Raw genomic sequence first — 20,797 nt, 5'->3', positions numbered from 1 at the left:
AGTACTGTGGCAGCATGACTGAAACCTCCCTGAGCAAAATAAACCCACAGGATCAGGGCAGCCAAGATGTGTGTGTGTGTGAAGGGTGCACAGTGGATAGAAAAGAGGGCAGAGCTTGATTCCTAAGAAAAGCATGAGAACCCTGCAGGGCAGTCTTTGCAAACAGATCCTGCTGGCAAACCAGACCATGTCTGAGGATGAGAACCCAAGGGAGAGCTATTCAAGGTGAGATTTACAGCAACTGGAAGCATGCCAATATTATCCACAATGAAAGACATTTTCCTAAGAAAGGAAGAAATGCAAATCTGTGCTTCCCTTATGCTAAAAGAAAGAAATCCTTTTAAAAACTCATTTGATTGCAAAATTACAAAACATCTGTTTTTCTCTGACTGACTAACTTAACAGTTGTTTTCCCAAATGCTCCCAAACACGAATATGAGTGTGTGCCTGTGTCTGTGTGTGCAAGGCCAGGGTAGGGGCTGTTAACCTCATTCAAATCTATTAGGAAAAGTATTCTGATTGGTGCATCATGTCATGCAGTCTATTGAAAAGGTCAAAGTCTATAGCTGAGCTAAATATAACTGAGAGAGAGAGAGAGAGAGAGACAGAGACAGAGAGAGACAGAGAGAGAGACAGAGAGAGACAGAGAGAGAGACAGAGACAGAGAGAGATATAGACAGACAGAGACAGACAGACAGACAGACAGAGACAGAGACAGCAAGGAGAGCTCTGGAAAATTCTGAGAGGGTTTCATACTGTTTGGAAGGTAACATTTTTTAAAAGGATTTTGTCCTTCTGTATGAAATATGAGCTGAGAAAAAGAGGTATCAAACTATAACCTCTTGTACAAAAAGCATTAAAGGAAAATCTAGAAAAATTTCACTGCTTAAAACATCTTAAAACAATGCCATGTTCCTCTTGTCTCTTAAACAGGTTTCACAGGTTTCAACAGAACTGGCAATTTTGTGCTGCTTTGTAAGAAGAGAGGTCAGTGTGACCTTCCTAATACACACAGCTGGCCAAGGTGCTTTGCCACGGAAAACCCCAACAACCCATCACAGTGTTTGGGAGAAAGCCCAAAACCCATTTGTCACGCACTCCGGGTTCTTTGGTTTCTGTGTGATGATTGTGTTTCCAGCTCCTCTTGCACCATTTTCTTCCAGTTTACTCCATTCTCCTCCAAATGATCCCCGGTGTAACGGTACCTCTGCAGACAGTGCGCCCTCCCCTCCCCTGCCTCTCCACGCTGCAGACTCTTCCTCATCTCAACATCGCCTGCCAGCCCTGTCCCACCTTCTGCTCCTCGCAGCAGGGCAACAGTAATTGCAGGGATGGTTAATTTTATGTGTCAGTTTGGCTGGGTCATGGCGTTCAGGTATTTGGGCAAACATCATTTGGGTGGTTTCTGTGAAGGTGGTTTTATTTTATTTTTTCTATGAGATTAAAATCTAAAACAGCAGACTTTGGGCAAAAAGATTGCTCCCGTAACACAGAGTTTCAGCCGATCAGTTGAAGGCCTCACCAGAACAGAGAGCAGCTGCCTTTATAATACTTGCTCTTTCCTGGGATTCCAGCCTGCAAGCCCATCCTGCAGACTTTGGACTTGCTGGCCACCGTAACCCCACGAGACAATTCCTTTAAAGTAGATCAAAATATACATCCAATTGATGATGGCTCTGTACAGAACTGATACAATTGCCTTTTCCTTTGGCCTCTAGTATATCTTTTATGGGCCTATCACTTACCACCTGGCATAGTCCTTATATTTATTGGTTATTATCTCTCTCCTTCTTCTGTAAGTGCCAGGATGGCAGGGTTCTTGCCACTTACCAATTTATCCCAAATGCTCAGACTGTACAATGCCCACGTAACATAAAAACTATAGATAGTTAAGGCCCTCAGATTTAGGTAAGGAATATAGAAGTTTAGCAAAATCATTCCCATTTTGTAATAGGTACCTTCACAAGATTATTTGAATCTGCTATAATTTTTGTTCTCTAATCTCATTTTTCCTCACCATTAATTGCAAATTATAAATGCAAAATCTTGATAGCAATGTCCTTTTTGAGTTCCCATCACTCCAATGTATATTTGGAAAGGGAAATACACATCAAATTATATTGTATATGTAAGCATGGGGGTTGTGCCAGAAAGGATACATGTTGAAAAAAGACTAGCTGGTCACTTCTCTAGCTCTATCTTAGTAAATTTTAATTGTCTGCAACAAGCAATAATATTTACCATGAGCCTAACACTGAAAATGTGGAAAATCTTTTTAGCTGCATTTCATATCTTTTAGTATGGCAGAAGACTGACCTTCACAAGATTATTCTTATCAAGAAGCCTCCGTAGGCTTCCTAGACCGGCTTTCTCCCATCCTCACAGTATCTGAGCTCAGTGACAGAAAACACGTTACACGTTCCTTCCTGTGTTTCCTTTCAGGAGCTCTGTAGTGTAGTGGGTAAAAATCTGGAGTGGACTGCCTAGGTTTACAACCATCACACGCTAGCTGTGGAGCTCTGGGCAGTTTACTTAACTTCTCTGTGCTTGAAGGCTTCATCTGTGAAATGGGGATCCTACCCACTTCATGGGACTAAATAAAATTCTATCTATCTATCTATCTATCTATCTATCTATCTATCTATCTATAATCTACCATCTATTATCTATAATTTACTTATCTATCATATATCATTTATTATCATCTACATATTATCTGCTATCTACCTAACTATCATCTATTACTATATCCATAGAAGAACAAGGACCACAACGTATGTGCCATTAGTCTCTTTCCTGATTCAAGATCTTCAGTGACCCTTTTGCATTATCACACCAAGTATAGAATTTCACGTTACTTTTAAAGTTATATTTGCCATTTATTGCCTTCTTCACCAATGTACCAGATTCTCTTATTTCTTTTGCAAATTTTATTAATTCTCATCCCAACCTACAGTACTTGCTTTTCTTCACAAGTCCAAGTACTGAATTTTGCAGTTTGTCCAGTTCTGCCAAATGTTTCTTGAGCTTGAAATTCTGCTGCAAGAATGCTGCAAGGTCTACACAATTCTATGAAACGTAAAACATAAATGCACTGAGCCTGTGGTCCTGCTGTTTTGTGTAGGTAGCTGGTTTGAAGGTCCTGGAGACCTGGAACAATGGCGACTGCCTCAAATCCTCACTGAGCTGGTTCACAGCTGGCATCAACATTTGTGTAAAGACAGACTGGAAACTGCTATCTGAGTCTGTCTCGTAAGATGACCCAGAGAAGAGATGGAGAACCTTACTCCTGCCGATACTCACCTGGGCTAGTGCAGACGCGGCCAGCTATGTCTCACCTTGGCGTAAGTTCTTACTGGAGCACTTAAGAAGATACTTTTCTCAGGCAAATAGTTACAGGTAGAATATAGCGACTGTATTACACTTAATTTAAAAATTACACTTTAGAATGTAGGTAAATCAACATTCTGATTTTTACTTGAACTCATTCATTGCTTTTCCACTCATTTTATTTAACAGGACTATTTTTTCAAGAAAGTTTATTTAGAAATTTTAAATTTTTGTTAGTCCATGTTTGCAGTCCACAATGGCTACATTCCTTGAGGGGTGCAGTGTGTGTCCATAATGCCTCTTAATTCTTCCGTTTGCCCCCTTCCCTCTGCCCCCCCTTCTCTCTCTTCCTTCTCTCCCTTCTTGCAAAAAATCTGTTTCCCTCTTTCCTGTTGTTTCCTTTTATTTTGGTCTTTAATTTATTTATGTTTTTGGCTATTTATATGCTCAATACACACATGAAATTGGAGAACCAATGTTTAAAATAAAACAAGCAGTCAAGGTCGAGAGGAAAACTGCATTAGCTGAACGAAAGCTTTTTATGGCTAAGGAACACTGCCTCTAGGTATTTGTGCTACATAGTTAAAAATGTCAGATGGAAATATTGATCCTGGTCAAAGAATTTAAAAATGTGAAAATCTAGATGTCGTCCCATGCCTCATGCTCTCGGAGCGGGGCTTGGATGGTGATGGCACTGCAGCTGGCCTGACGTGGGAAGGTGGGGTCCGCTCAGAAGAGGCGGTCACCGGGGGTGTGTACCCGGAGGGGTGTAGCTCCCTCCTTGGCCCGCCTTTCATGCGCTGCTTTCTGGCTAATAAGAGCAGCTGTGCTTGGCTAGACCCTCCCTGTACATCCTCCTGCCTTGGAACCAGCCAGCTGTGAAGCAGACACAGGTCCGAGGAAACCTTTCACCCCTCAAGCTGCAGATGTTAGGTATGGTGTCTGGGTCACGGGTCACGAGGAAAGTGACTAAGACATACACTGATCTTTTAATCTTCAAACATTAATTATTTAGGTTGTTGTTTTCCTAGATGCATTTTACACATCTGAAAAATCATATTCTATCTTTTTTTTTTCTTCCAGATTTGGAGTAATTTGGATGTAACTCGAACTTACTAACTTTTCACGGAGAAAACATTAAAAGGCTTTCTTCTACAATCTGAATTTAGGGCTGGCTGTCATAATACTTCTCATTAGACACATTTGATATAAAAACAAGGTCAAAAGAGATGGCCTGAATTTTCTTTCTGAAAGCCAATCTGGTCCTTGGAATTTGAAAAGGGATTGATCTCAGATCTTCTATTTTCCTCATGTTCTGTGCTGTGAGAAAAGGTGATGGGGTGGCAGGCTGATGTGTCTGTTGTCTGGAAATCTTCTGACTCTGGGAATGGTAGAAAGAAATGTAGCCCCCTGGACAGCTGTAAAACCTTTCACACCTTTACTATCACTAGTAATTGTGACTTACATATACAGCAGATGTATATATGCAAGGTACTTTTAGATTCAAGAGGCAGCCCTGAAAGATCACCCTAGAACCAGGTCAGTATTGCTTATTCATACTGTATAATTCTCATGCCCTCAGCCCCAATTCCAACCTCTGGAATACATGACTGCAAAGGAAATGCATTGTATACCTCCAGAGTTTTGAAGTAGCCAATGCGACCACCTGCACTGATTGGTGACTATATTAATTCCACTGGAGGGGATGCATAAGTATGGACTGTACACATTGGAAGTCACCGGTTTCTGAGCTCCTGTTAGTGTAGGTGTGTGGAGAAACCTTACATTTTGTCACTAAACTATGAAAGACATTCTAGTTATATAAAAAATAAAATTGAGGCCCAGAGTGATGCCCACAGCTGAGGCTAGGCCATGGAGTGGGGATCTGAACCCAGGCCTGCAGTTCCAATGCAGGAACTCTCATAACTCAGCTTGGCAGCTTCTGGAGCCAAAATACACCAAAATATACTCTACGTGATGAGGTCTCTATATGTTTGTATCACTGCAGCAAATCTTTAATTTGTGTGCTGCTTAGAAAATTAGCATAGTAATAACTTAAACTACAATGAAAGGAATCTAGATTGTAACTTAACATTAATATCAAGGGGCCCATTGTTGAAGAGATAAATCTTCATACTGATTATTAGTTCCGTTATTTGACTTTCTTTTGAGTGCTTTCTGGTTCCCTTCAAAGCCACTTGATACCCAGTGCCTTATGAACTTTCACTGTACGTGTGCGATTAACAAATTTTGGCCACACACCAAGAGGATTTTGAAGATAAATTAGATGCTATAATAAATACTTTTAGATTCATGTGTGCAATTAAATACGAACTACAAATTAAGAGTTAAATCAAGTTCCATGGTCTTTTACTGAGTTATTTCTTCCAGAAAGAGGCTGCAAATGGTGTATACCCACTAAAGATGCAGTAAGTATATTCTTACAAGAAAGTTAAAGATTGACGTCACTACAGTGCATGGCTCAGTAGCTCACAACCAGCCTCTGAAACAAAACTTTAGATGGGTAATACAGGGCTGAAAGTTTCCTCCTTTTTTTCTAACTATCTTCCCTAAGATTTTGACTTCACTGTGGGCTCATACAAAGCCAGTAACTCTTTCAGTGTTAGTGGATGAAGGTTTTTCACACCAGCTGAGAAAGGAAGAAAAAAACGCCTCCTTATCCCAGAAGAGGGATGACTTGGCTGATGAGCACTTTTTGGTTTGCTAGGCCCTATCTGGGAAGCAGGCCTCGTGGAGACAGGAAACTGATCCCTGAAGACCAGTGAAACAGTTTTCTTGCTTTTCTAACTTTTGGATAGATATGCTAAAAGCTGCAGGCTCTAATTGTGGGGCCTCTGAAGGGCGGTAGGAAGGAGCTGCTGATTGGAAAGATGCAAATGGCTAACCTAAGTCCCCACCCTTAGGTCAGGAGCATCTCAAGGGGCTACCATAGCAACCGGAGGGGTGGTGCTGAGTTGTGAGGTGCTCTGTGGGAGCCAACCAGAAGAAACTCACATTGAGGAAGGCCTGGGGGAAATCAGAACCTCCTTCATACTGCTCTCAGCCTTGGCAGGGGAAGATTCAGAGAAACTGACTGCTAACCTCCCTGGGGGCTGGACCTAGAAGAATGCGTGAATCTGGGAGTGACCCTGAGAAATGGGATTGAGGGGAAAGAACAGACCATGTAGAGGCAAAACCTAGAAGCCAGACTGGGCTGATGGGGAGCTTCATTTGGTGTTCAGTCTTCTCTTTTTTGTGACAAATAAGCCGGAGAAAGATGAGGATAAAAAAGTGGTGATTATAGTTGAAAGTGACTTATAGGAAAAATGTAAGTGGAAATGTTGTTCATACTATTCATTAGCTTTAAACAAACTAAGGAAAGGGCTGGGTGATTTTCAGAAGTAGAAATGATTTGAGAGTCAGGGAGGGTGAAAAGACAGGAAAGCTTGACCTCAAGACGAGACGAGGCAGCACTCATTTTGATTCAAATCTGGCAAACACACTGCCAAGTTTTTACCTCAGGTAATAATCAATAATCCAGAAATTCTCAGCTTGAGATTTATCTGAATGAGGATGTCTTCTATCAAGACAGTCAGACACCTGCCCAAAGACTAAGCCATACTTTCTTGTTTCTCTCTAGTGTGTTTTATTAACAGCTCTGCTTCTGATGAGGGGCAGGCGGAGGATTTATATTTTTAAAGAGTTCCACAGTTGTATACTCTTCTTTTTCCCCCAATCATTCCCCATATTCCATATGAAAGTGTACTATCCTTCCTCCAAAGATGTGAAGAAGAGAGAGGAGGGGAATTCCATCGCTGGTGCTGAATGATCACCCATCATCTCTCACCTACGAGTCCTGTGTGTCCTAGAAAGAACCTTGAGGTAAATGACTTCAGAGCTTGGGGTTAACGAGGAAAGAAAATGCTACATGTCAAAGGGAGAGAACAACAGATGTTCCATCAAAATGCACCCGACCCTAGAATGCCCAAGTTTCTCTCTTTGTGAAGGAAAATTATAATCTTGCTGTTGTCTCCCTAATTGTGATTTACTAAACAAAGTTTCTTCTGCTACATCATTAGCTTACACCTTGAGATGGCCATGGGTCAAACAAATTCCTTCAAATATAGTTCATCCTCTAAAAATAGGATCTTAAAATTCATCACAATAATTACTTAAAGGTTCTGAAATTCTAGTGATGTTTTATGACCAAAAGCATTTGAATTATACTACATTGATTTCCATTTGCTCTGAAGGGCACTTGGTTGAGTTAGCCAGAGGTGTTAAAACCAAGCACATGCTTCGGTGGGCTGAATGAAATTCAGACTCTTAATACCAGGTAACCTTTTGCTGCAGAAAGTAGACAAAAAAGGAAGAACATCAATTGTTTCCTTACTCCCCCTGTACACAGGGTGGATACAGCAGCCGATGTCTGAGAGGAACAGAAGATAAATCCTCACTGAGAACCACAGTCAATTAGCTAAGATTTCATTTTGGGGAAGGCAGAGCAGCAGACGCAGGCATCACAGCACACTTTGTACAAGACCAATTTGTGAAACCTCACACCAGCTGTAGTCTGAGACGGGCTCTGAGGACTTTTATAGAAGCCCTCACGTTTGCTTCTGATGCTCAGGATGCAGGGTCCGCTTCTCCGGGTGCATCCACTGACACTATGTAGGCAAGTGGGGAGCTGCCTGCTCATTGCCCTGCCTTACCTTGCTCAGGGAAACAGGTCAAACTGATAGAAGGAATGGAAACCATGGCCAGGTTCAGGGAGTGTGGCCTCAAAACACCAAGGGACCTCCTGTTTTAGGAATCAGCTCTGTTTCTCTGCTGGTACTTCAGCTTACCAGAGAGGAGAGCTCTGTGAAATGCACGCTTCTCCACCCTCGGCTGTGTGGTCTCTCTCTCAGCAGCGTCCTACCGAAACACCCACTCCTGGCTTCCTGGGGTCTCCCCTCCTGGTGCTCACAGCAGGCCCTCATTTCCCGATTGATTTTCCCCTTCCCTCTGGCATCTGTCTTTTCATCCTTTCCTGGGCTCCTCTTCCTTTAGTGACTGACGGACCAACCGTGGTGCTCCTGTGTCCTTCATCCTGGGGCTTCGTTTTTCTTCCTGGGTAGGCTTTCTCCCTAGGGGATCACATTAATTTCTATGATTTTTAAATACCATCCGTGATTTATTTGGATGACTGGCATTTACAGAAAAGACATTCAAGTTTATTTATTCAACATTTATTGAGGATTTTCAGTTTAGAAACACGCTTCTATATTATCGTTTATCACACATTTAGTATTCTTATTCATTTAGTAATCCTTTTTTAGTAATCTTGTTCCACCTTCCCACACTGCCAAACTCTCAACAAGTCCTAGAAACTTATTTCTACAATATCGTTCACATCTTTCCTTCTCCATGGTCAGAACCCTCCCCATGATAACCTTGAGTCTAAAAGGAGAAAAGAGCCTTACCTTTGGCCTTCCTGTCACAGTGACACACTGAATCTGCCTCATGGCCCAGATAAAGTGATAAAGGCAGTCGCTGAGCTTTTGGTGCCTATTGTGTGCCTGGTGGGGAGAATTTAGACTGGAATCACACTGTCCTTGCTCTCGAATCCCTTATATCTCTGTGGGACAGGCAAGTAAGAGAACCACTAATGAATGGATGGCAAAGGCACTGACCCTCAGGTGCCATGGGAACACATGAGGGGAGCACCTTCTTCCTCCCGGGGGTCAGAAAAAGTCTCTATGGGAGTCGGTTTGATGGGACTGGAGGAGCCGGTCAGAAGGGGGAAGGCGGGAGAGAGAGACAGGGAGAGTTAGAGTTGTGGAGAGGCTGTGCATATGTGGAAAACGAGACAAGCATAATGAAGCAGAAAAACTCCCAGGGTTCTAAGCAGAAAAGTGATAGAGACGGAAGCACTTTTTAGATGCTCCCTCTGACTGCAGTCCAGAGGCGAGTCACAGAAAAGCTTATAAGCAGTTGTTGCATTCAGTAACCCAGGCAACAGATAATGCTGGCTTTGACCTTGGAGAGTAGCAGTGGAAGTGGGCAGAAGGGGTGTAATCAGTGGCTGACCGAGCTCAGTGGATGATTAAATGGAACACCGTTAGGTTCATATCTGTCTCCAAGGATGGGATGATTCCAGGTCAATCACAACCTTCCCTGAGCCCCAGTGATTCATCTGCAGGTCAGAGGCACTGATCACTAATACCTCACTGATAGCTGAATAGGAACTTCTGATATATGGAGGATTCTTTTAAAAAATGGGGATTTTTGTTCCTTCCAGTTGAACACAGTATCAATCTTGTAGCTCTATCTTAAAGTCCATAGCAGTTCCCTTTTATTTCTTTACATTAGAACTTCCTGATAACTAGTTTCTCGACCTTGGCATTACTGATATTTGGGGCCAGATAATTCTTTGTGATGGAGGGGTGCCCTTGTGGCATGGCTTTTGCTTACTAGATGCCAGAGGCAAGCAATCTAACCCCAGTCATGACAACCAGACAAGTCTCTAGCCAAATTTCCATGTGATCTGTGGGGCAAAATCAGTCTGACTTCAGAATCTCTATTCTAGACTTTTCTGTCCTTCTGATTAGCTATACTGTCAGTACCACCTCTCACCTTGTATTTTACTACCTGTATTTACTACCTGTATGCACTAGACAAGTAAGGAGGGTTCCAATCTCATTCTCTTGTTATGCCACATAACTTCCTGATGTCCTGCACAATGTCTGCAGCACATCACTTAAAATCATTGAGTGAACATTCTTCTAATCTTTAGTTCAAACTGCTAGTGATTGGCCCAACACTGCATAAATTTAGGTCCACCTTCAGTGCCCCAGCTGGATCCTATTATTTCCACCTATGCCCCACCAAATCCATCTGAGTGGGAGAAGGGGCTCTTTGATAAATAGTTTTAGGGCATCTGCAATTGGCTGGAGAATTCCATAGGGACCCACGGTATTTGGTCCTTTACGAAGTTGTATGTAGCCAAGGATTTTTCATTCTGTTAAAGTGACGAATGCTATGGCTAGAAGAATTGGAATAATTAATAAAAGCAAATTAATTATAAGCATAAGTGTTAAGGAGAGGAGTTGAATCTCTGAGAGTAAAGTCTTAAGTTTTATGCAGTTACCGGGCTCTGCCATCTTAACAACCCTTTTCTTGGGTTAAAATTAGGATAACAACAAGATTTACATGATATCATCTTTTGGTTATCAGGGCATAATTGATTTATTGGCCCCACTTCTCTTGTCCTTTGATACTGGGAGAGGTCTTTAATAGATAGAAACCGACAGGATTGCTCTGGTCTGAACTCAGATCATGTAGGACTATTAAACGTTGAACAAACGAACCCTTAATACTGCACCATTAGGATGTCCTGATACAACATCGAGGTCATAAACCCTATTGTCAATATGGACTTTAAAATAGGATTGCGCTATGATCCCTAGGGTAACTCGGTCCGTTGATCAAAAAGTTTTGGGTCAATTAGTGATAGGAACTTTGACTTGCAGTGTCATTGGCTACAATACGCTGCTCTCCAGTCTTCTACATTTTGTGAAAAAAGAATTTACCATCTTTATCAGACCAAACCCTCATCCAACATAGAATTGCCAACCTTTTATTTTGCAAAGTAAGAGCATTTCAACAGTAGCAACTACACCACCATTAAAGAGACTTTTAATTCTAAAAATAGAAAATAACAATCTCAGGATCAAAGAACTCAAATGGCATAGAATTAATTTAGTTCTATTAAAACACAGGCTCCATTGTCTTATTTTCTTTATTTTTGAGAAACTGCCAGTAAAGACTTCATTATGGAGTTTCATGATGTAACTACTGATCATATTTCCTGCCCAACCACAGTTGGTAAGGTTATTTTCTTCCTTGATCTGAAGCTTCACCCAGAAGCTTCTGTATATTCCCACCATAGCTATGCTCTGCTCTCCAATCTCTGCCTGGAGACCTATTCTCTCTTCAAAGCCAGCATTTAAAAATTTGCTCATGTGCTCCAATCCAGAGGCAATGCTTGTTCCAGTTAAGCTTACCTTTCATTCTACCTATTGGAGCTGTTTTTTTTTTTTTTTTAAAGGCTACAACTAGCAGCATCTCCTCAGGTTTATAGAAAGCAGGTAAATAGTATCAAATAATTGTATGCTGAATTAAGCACTTAAAGTGACTTCAGGTTTTCTGCTCCCTCCACCTGGAAAGCCTCCTCTCTTGGTTTTCTATTGCTGCCATAACAATCACCACCAAGTTAGCTGCTGAAAAGAACACAAACTTATTATCTCACAGTCCTGTAGGTCAGATTTCTGACACAGGTCTCTGGGCAAAAATCAGCGTTGGCAGGGCTGCACTGGTTTTTCTGATGCTCTAGGGGAAAATCTGTTTCTTTGCTTTCCAGCTTGCAGAGGCCATCTGAGCTCCTTGGCTTGTGGCCCACTCCATCCGTCTGAAAAAACCAGATATGCTGCATCTCTCTGACCATTTTCCCATATTCTTCTTGCCATGTGAACTGACAGGAAAAACTCCCTGATTTCAAGGCCTCACATTACTGGATTGAATTCACTTGTACAAGGTCCTAAGTAATCACACGTGCACAGTTTCTTTTGCTCCTGGTGTAATATAGTCACAGTTCTGAGGATTAAGTTGTAGACATTTTTTAGGTCCACTGATTATTCCACTGATCGTACCAACTCTCACTATTCTTTATCTGTACACAACCTTTATATTTATCATCTGAAACTTGTTTAAGATCACCAAAATAACAAGGATAGAAGCCATGTCTATTCGAGGGCAGCTCTGTGATAAAGAAAACAGTGGCAGACTCCATTCCACTATGTGGGATGGGTAATGAGAGTGAAAACATCTTACTCTGAGACGCTTCTCAGATGGCATTTGAAAATGCATGATACTTTCCTGAATACACAGCATAGGTGAGGTTAGGTGCTCAAAGACAAACATTTAGGGCCTTGTAAGACATCTAAAAGACAGAATCTTCTAAATTGGGCTCTAGCTTTTATAACTCAGCTCTGCAAAGTTGGGCGATGCTTGTTCCCGAGTATCTGTGTATTTTTAGCACCTTGGGACCTTCACAGTCAGGCTCCCTGCGCTATGATCTAAGTACGGTATTCACAAGTTCTCCTTTAGCTGTCGTGCAGTTCAGATTTGCAAAGCTGATGCAGAGTAGAAAGGGCTATTTTTGTTTAAAGTTTTAGCATTGATTATACAGTGGTGACTCATGACTTGGGCACTTCAAGATCTAATTAATATAATAATGTATGGAACTCAGGTCTTCGTGGCAGAATTTATCACTAATTGCCACTTAACTGAAGTCTGAAGTTGTTTCATTTTTTTCTAGCAGATCTCAGGAAAAACTGTTTCTTATAGGAGAAACTTTGCCTTGATTTCTGCTCCCTAGGATCTACAGTCTGTTGAGTGGTTAGACAACGCCCAGAACTGCTCCTGGCTTCAGAAAACCTTTATCTACCCAGGCAAGACCTTGATGGAAGGAATCTGAAGTACTTATCTGTTTATAAGCAAGACTATAACTTGTCCTCCATGAATCTCTTCACCTGCCTCATTCATGGACATGAAAGAACACTAAGAATGCTTTCTCTGATTTAAGTTCTCAAAAGCTGTGTCACCGTTGAAAAAGCCTTCATCTGTACATAATGATTTTAGCTACACAACCATGAAGCAAGGAATTCGACTATTTCATGCTGGACATAACTGACAGGTACATCATGGATGTGAATGCACTGCCTGTTATTAATCATCAGCCAGAAAAACCAATGAGAGGGGCTGGGTAATGGGTCAGACTCAGCCTTAGAGAGCTTAGACAAAGCTTAGACTTTTGTACACAGAGCACAAAACAATTCGAGCAGGAATAAAACAAATGAACAGTCAGACCATAATCCAAGTTTCCTAACTGGGGAAGGGTAGCAGAAGAATAGCTTATTTATAAATAACTCCAAAGATTCCACTGATAACCTGATTTTCTAAAAGTCCTCCATGGGAAATAGAAGTGTCAGAAGGAGGAGGAAATGTGAAAAGAAGCCGAGAGCTGTTAGAAATAATTACTGTTAACTGGAAATGTCACTCTCCCCCACATCCCCAAGTCTCTTTTTATTAGCAAGCAACAGCGGCCAGATGGAGGCTGTGTGTTGAAATGCCTCCGATGACGAGAGCCAGCCCTTTGCAGGAGTGGAGCTCCTCTTGAACAGATGGACCACCAATTTCTTGGGTTAAAGATCAGCCGGGCTCATTAAAGAAGCTGCAAGGGTTCAACGGCTAAAATTCTTTTTTAACTTCATATCCTGACTGACAGAAGTATCTTCTGCTGTCTACAGTAAAAGGTTAGCCTGGGGTGGGAGGATTGAACAGTCCCTAATACTGATATGGGAGGACCTTAGGAAAGAAAATAGGAGGAAGAGGATGAAATCAGCCGTCACTTAAGCCCACTGCTATTTCCCACTTTTGACATTCTTTGGCATATTCTGCTACAAATGTATTGGCTCAGAGAATCAGGAAATGCAATCTCAGTAAGTTACAGTACAGGTTGTAAGAAGGATATAAATGGCAGAAGCATCTAACCATCAGTATAAAAGGATCAATTTAAAATAGAAAACTTGAGGTTAGCATTCCAGGGAAAACTTGGGGAGCCAGAGGACATAAGATGCATTTCCTGTTGCCTGCACACGATGGAGTCACAGAAGATTGGATCAATAGCTTCCTCTGGCAGCACTACAACATGAATTGATATTGAGAAAGTCAATCATTTATTCCTATTTTAATGGAAGACTTGATGTAATGATGCAGTATACTTGGGAAAAAATTACTTTCAATTGGCCTGGAGACCAACTGAAAGACTAAAGCTAGACAGTCCATTCACTCCAGCTCTTCCCTTTCTAGGTATGTTCCCCGAAGGGTTACAGACATCATTTTACAGTGAAATGTGCATATCCACATTTACGGCAGCACAATTCGTAATAGTTAAATTTTGGAAGCAGCCTGTATGTCCATCAATAGATGACCAGATAAAGAAAATGTGGTATTTATACACAGCAGAGTACTACTTTCTCATAAAGAAGGATAAATTTGAGTCATCTGTAGGCAAATGGATGCACCATTATGCATTATGAGACCATAATGTTAACTAAAATACATTAAACACATAAGCTTAAATACCTCGTGGTTTTTCTATTATGAAAAATCCAAAATATAAATAAAAGAGAAAAATAAATGATAACAGGAAACAGGGAGCTAGATCGTTTGCAAATGAGAAGGGAACCAAGAGGTGGAGGGAGGGAAGGAGAAGGGAAGGGGAAGAGGATGAAAAAAGAATTATGTTATGCACAGCTACCAACTTCCCATGAGAAACGTCATCATTACGCACTGCAGATGCATACTAATACAAAATAAAAGTTGAGAGACTTACTGATCTTTAAAGCATACTGCATACTTCTGGGCTGTCTTTAAGAAAACCACGTGCCATTTTATCATGGCATGCATTTGAGGCTCCTGTATTATGATTGGCTCTTAGGAGCCAGGGCACGGAAGAGGACAGAGCTGCTCGCGTGGTCCTGTGGGATGGCCCCCACCTGCTGAGGTGTGTGCAGTGCTGGTGCTTCCCACCCTTCCGTGCACGACCACCTTGTCTCTCTGCGGCGCCATCCTGCGTGTAACAAGCTTTTGGTTTTCATGGCTCGCTAGTCCTGGTGCTTTTCCCATTCACTCTTCTCTTCCTCCCACACTGCTTCTTTCTTGTGCTTTTTGAGGAATTTATCCCACGTTCTTTTCCTTTAGCTCTCAAAGGCTTTATGCACCTCCTCGCCTGGCAAAGGCTTTTTCTTTCTAATCTGCCGAACAGCTAATCACAGTGTTCTGTGCCACAAATTTAGGGGTTCTGTTCCTTTGGTTGCTGAGTCAGCGATTGCTCTTTTGCTGGCAAAATCTTTTTGACACCTACCTGGGTTAGAGTACAAGTGAGTGTTGTCACTAGAGGAGGGGGGTGCATATGAATTATTATGAGTGACTGAGTGGTTCTGAATTTTTTGCTCAGTTATAGAAACTTAATATTTTTTGATTCCTACATTAGCGTGCACAGAATCAAATGGAGGTTATAGTTCTGAATGTCTTGGAAATTGCATTTTGATACATTTCTTTGGATTGAGGCCAACACAATGTCTTATAACGGAGATCCAGAGTGACAATTTACACTGCTTGATAGAAGTATTATTGGCTTTTTGGGAAAGTCCTATCATGTTATGTGATCTGAACAATTGTTTTTCAGAGATGTAACTATGTTTTTCTAGTTTTTTTTTTTCCTTCATGCATCTCAATCTTATTTTCAGTTTACCCAGAGAAATGCAGATACCTAAAACATCCAGGGTAGGAGTAAAGAATATTTTAAACTTAGGTGAACGGACAAAAAAAAAAAAAGGAGTTAGAACTGATCTCCCTTCATCTCTTAGGAAGCCCACTCTTTCTTCCCCCATATTTTATGACCAGGCCCGTCTTATGTATAGTAGAGATAACAAAGAAGCCAAAGTCATAATTGTTAGTTAAAATTGCTGTCTTCATGGGCTTGCAATCTATTATTCAAAGCAGAAAACCACAATTTAAGAACTATACAAAAGAATGGAATAATTCAGGAAAAGTTATTCAGGAAAAGTTCTCCTATTTTTCTAAGGCAGTGTGGAAGCCAAATTCATACTACTTAGTTAGATGATGACTAAGGGAGGATCTAAAAGCAAACTATAAATACTTTAAAGGTGTAAATACCAAGTAGGGTGAAGAGTTATTTTGTCTGGTACTTCCCAGAAATAGCACTGAACAGGGCATTAAGAAAATGAATACACTGAACTGTAGTGTGAACAATTACAAAGGAAATCTTTAAACTCTAGCTTCAGGATCCTTAACAACCTCAGAAACATCTCTGGCTCTTTAACAATACTCACTGTCATCCTAGTTTTCCAGTTAGTGTCAACGAACAACAATAGGCCAGAGGCTACTGAGAGGTAAGTGGTCCCCTACAGCTCTCCTGGGGCAGGAAACATGGATAGAGGAAGCCCGCGGTGGAACTGGGGGGCCATGCTAGGGAGGCTGCTCTGAAGTTACCCAGAGAGCTCGCTCGGCACACTAATGTCAGCCCTATCCCCTAGCCACTGAATTACCATCTCTGTAACAAAATCTGCATCTTTTAATGGTTTCATGGATTTTTTTCCCAATGAGATATCGGGTTGCAAATATTTGTTAATGGGTTTAAAATAAAATAATACTCAGGATCGTATTTTAGAACACTCATGCTTTCTGCTGGGTGTGGAGTGAAATGGGAGGATGTTTTAATAATCTGTGGAAAAGAGGATGGGGCCTTAAATTAATGCAGTGTATGCAGGAATGTAAAGGAGCGTGCAGGGCAGGCTCAGTGATGGTTTAAGTTGATGTGAGGAGGTGGAGGAAAGCGAGAAGTCAAGCAGTGTGGGGTTCTAACTCATCCTTCACAGGTAAGGGGAAGCCTAGAGCCCTGGAGGGTCAAAGGAGTTTGCTTCCAAAATTTTATAAAATGATGCAGTCAGAGAAGCAGAACTAAGGTACTGAAAGTGATGCTGAAGTCCAGAAAGCAAAAAGGGAGACCAAAGTTCTCCAGAGTGGCAGGACCAGAAGCCAAAACAGCCCAGTGGTCGGGGTCCCACAGACAGTTGGACAAAAGCAGTAACAAGAAGGTTCTGGGTAAATCTGGAGCAGTTCCAGCAACTAGCGTAGGTAACGATTTTGTGTGCCAAGGAGGGTTGGCCAAAAATCAAGAAGTAGGTGTGGGGATTGTATCTGCGTGGAAGACGAAAGGAACCAGAAATGGGGGTGGGCTACAGGGAGTGGAACAGGAGCTGATATATTCTGTCTTCAATGGGCTGAACTCGAGGAAACCAGGAGCATTAACAGATATTTGGATATAAGAATCCAAACTCTGTGGGGCTCGGCAGGGATGAGTCGTTAACAGATTGTTGGTGGTTAAAGCTCCTCTCCCTTCCTCTCCTAGGTGAGATCAACCTGTGAGGAGAGAAGACAAAGGATGAAAGCTGGCACCGCGTGGGTGCGTACTCAGATATGAATAAAGGAAAAAGCCTCACAGGCCTTTAAAGGAGGAGAGATAAGGAAGGCAGAGGAGAACCATGAGGAAGTATTTCTGTGGGAGAAGACGGAAGAGTGTTTCAGAGTGGCCACTCATGCCCAATGCAGGCAGAAGTCAGGGTCATGTCCATTACTTCTGTTGTTGCTATTTATAAATATGGGTCTCTACAACAACCACTATAATGCAGAATGTTTGGCTAATATTAGTGGATAAAAGATGACTACAAAATCCTATAAATGTATATATAGCATGAATGAATATAGCATGATTTGGGAATGGAATGGCAATTGTAGATTCCTTGGAAGACTTCTGGGAAACTGATCCTCTCTTCATTTTCCATAAGTTAGGTTAAACGTAATATGCTTCTTACTTTACTTTGGATATTGTGACAAATTCACAAATTATTCAGTGAATAAAATTAGCGGTTCCTTCTTGCTAGTGCAAAATGTATCAACCAGACATGTGGCTTGGAGAATGTGTGGCTATGATTATACTTGGGTAATCTGTTGTGATAGTGATTTATAATATTCACCCTATGTTATCTATTTACTCTTTCCCTTCAGAGACAAAAAAATAGATTGACTAAAAGAAATGTCTCTCACTGGCTTTGTTTCTAGAAGCAAAATCCTGTAAGAAGTAATGGCATGTAAGGAGATAGGTACCATGAGAAAAACATGGAAAGAGAAAAGGGTGTCTCAAAAGAAAAACAGATGCCCAGGCTCAGTGAGAAAAGAAAGAGAAGTCTCCGTATTTATTTTTGATGGAAATGAGGAGAAAAGGAAAGATCTTCCCAGGTTAAAAACTGATTACTTAGACTGGGAAAGAGAGAGGTACGTGGTCCCTGAAAATCAGGATCTGGGGTTTCTGACCGCACCTCGAAGTAGCCAAACCTGTGTGTGATGAAGGCTCAGAACTCCAGTTTTGAGGTCGTTGTCAGTGTACTCGGTGTCACACCAAGCACACCAATCCGTGTACTGGTGATACTGGCTGGGATAACAGATGGGCAGATGTCCGGAGGGCAGGATGCTTCCTGACTCCAAGCACATTGTGGAAATCACCCTGGGAAGAGCCCCATACAGAGGGCTGAAGTTCACAGCATCAAAATGTGTATATTGCGGAGTCAGAAATAAATTGTTATGGAAAAAGATGTTTCCAGTCCCCCTGAGTTTGTGGGAATACTACATAAATGATTTCCTAGATCTCTTTGTTGTAAACCTGGATGTAACTCTTGGGAAAACCCTAAAAATCAGGATTCAGATAATAGACGTTTCAGGCTGTCTTTGTGGGGGTAAAAGAGCTGCCTTGTGAAGTGTCTGTGACGTGGTTCTCATTTCAAGGACAGTGACATATTTATGTAAACATCAAGCCAGAAAGTCAATCAGAATCTAAGTGTTGATCGGACAAGTTAAATTCTTTCACTAGGAGAATAATCAGTTCATACACAATGGCCCTACCTAACCCACCGTATCCAGAGGTTAACAGATGTTGTGACTGTTGGCTTATGATAGCTCCTTGTGTTTTCACTAGAGTCTTGAAGTTCTCAGCTGAGCAAGTTCTCAGCTGACGTGTGGAGACACCTCTGAGGGACGAAATGTTTATAAAGGGAAAGAAAAGAACCCTCAACACTGATACAAATAAAATCAGGTGATGAGATGTAATAATTATTTCTCCTATCTATCTATCTATCTATCTATCTATCTATCTATCTATCTATCTATGTATCTATCTATGTGTTTAGCTGTCTACCTATCAATGGCAGTTTGCAAATAAAGCAGCAGTTACTTAGGCACCCACTGATGCTTAGACTTTCTAATTCAGACATTCCAGGCCCCGCTCCAACTTTCAGAACTTTATTTATTCTTTAAATATGGGCAATGTTTTTTGTTTCAGACAAGGGATGATTGTAAAGCACTTTTCAGTAGAACAAATAAACAGCATTTTGTCCCTGCTGTGGTGAGAAAGTGCAAATGTAAATCGATATCATGTATCATAAATTACTGTTTATTACCAGACAAGTAAATGAGTCCCTCTGAAAGTGGACTTGCTTGCATGGTGAAGAATTAAAAGAATGTTTATTGTCGCAATCTAAACCTTCAAAACAAATCCCTTGGAGGTAGAAAGACAGATTTTAGTGCTTCTATTACGACTCCACAATACACTGTTAAGTCAGTCCCGTTTCTTAAAGCAGCTAGTAATTTATTGCCCAAAATATGATATGGTTTTCATCTGTGAATTCAGAGTCATACAACTGTTAAATTTAATGAACTATGGTTAAGAAATAAACGAATAGTTATGAGCTTCACAAATCAAATTCTCAAATCTACATTTTGCTTTTCTTGAATTCTAAATATGCTGACAACAGGCGCAGCTCCACCCCTCATTGGCTTGTCACGCTCAATTTTACAAGGACAAGCAAACAACCAGGGTGCTTGCTGTCTGCCAATGGCAGCTGTGGCTGCACAGGACCCTGGGAATATGACTGTTGGTGAGGAAACCACACTTAGGCCACATGCTTGCTGTTGGTGGCTGTAAAGTGCCATGTGGCATCCAGTGCCAAGTGATTTTAGCTACATTTGAGTCACCAGAAAGGAGAACCAATCTCATCTTCTGGAGGGCCACAGAAATCACTTTGCTTTCCTTTCTGTGGGATGTAAAATGCCTGAGATAGAGAACTAAGGCCCCAAGTTTGGATCTCCTAGTTGCAATCATATTGATGATTATTCAATTACATAATCTTTTATTTCTAAATTATACAGAGCCCAATTCCAGACATTACACTGTTGTTAGGATTCCAACAGAGGGTATATCAAGGACTATTTAGGCTAAGAGGATAAAAACACAGGCCCATTCCTGGATGGAAAGCGGCTGAAGAAATCCTCTTATACTGAGCAGTCTGAAGAGCTTGTCTAGAGGAGGTCAGCTCCTGGCGTGCCCTTCACTGGGGAGACGGTCCTCTTCTATGGGGCTGGCTGTTCTCTTTGAAAGAGCACGTAGCTTTGGGAGGGACACGCAGGGAGTGCTGAGGGAGAAAGGGGACACCTTCCTAGCCAGCCGGATCATCCCACTCAACCTGGGGATGAGTGGGGTGGCAGATGTCACAGCCAGATGGCCGCACAGCCGCAGCGACCAGTGCAGTCTGGGCCTCAGTACCCACACATCCTTGCTCCTCCTGCCACATCCATGCTCCCTTAGGAATCCATCTTGCTTTCCTGAGTCACACTCTTACATTTGCCTTTGTTAGCTCACCCCAGCCTGACTTGTGTGCCCATCCAGCCTCCCCAGATTCAGGCTTTTCTGAAATGGCCTTAAACAAACACTGTCTGCTCCAGCACT

The 20,797-nt window shown here is 41.7% G+C and overlaps 1 protein-coding gene across 3 annotated transcripts in view; it reads right to left on the bottom strand.

The window, feature by feature from the left end:
• Positions 1-20,797, bottom strand: part of Lhfpl3 (LHFPL tetraspan subfamily member 3) — a 484,961-nt gene that overhangs the window by 279,145 nt on the left and 185,019 nt on the right. The window lies entirely within an intron of this gene.

The sequence above is a fragment of the Cavia porcellus genome, unplaced genomic scaffold (genome assembly GCF_034190915.1).
Source record: "Cavia porcellus strain 051 isolate PalLab524CR breed Dunkin Hartley unplaced genomic scaffold, mCavPor4.1 scaffold_2, whole genome shotgun sequence".
NCBI lineage: Eukaryota > Metazoa > Chordata > Mammalia > Rodentia > Caviidae > Cavia > Cavia porcellus.
The sequence above is the reverse complement of the archived record's forward strand: the minus strand, read 5'-3'. Positions and strand labels throughout refer to the sequence as shown.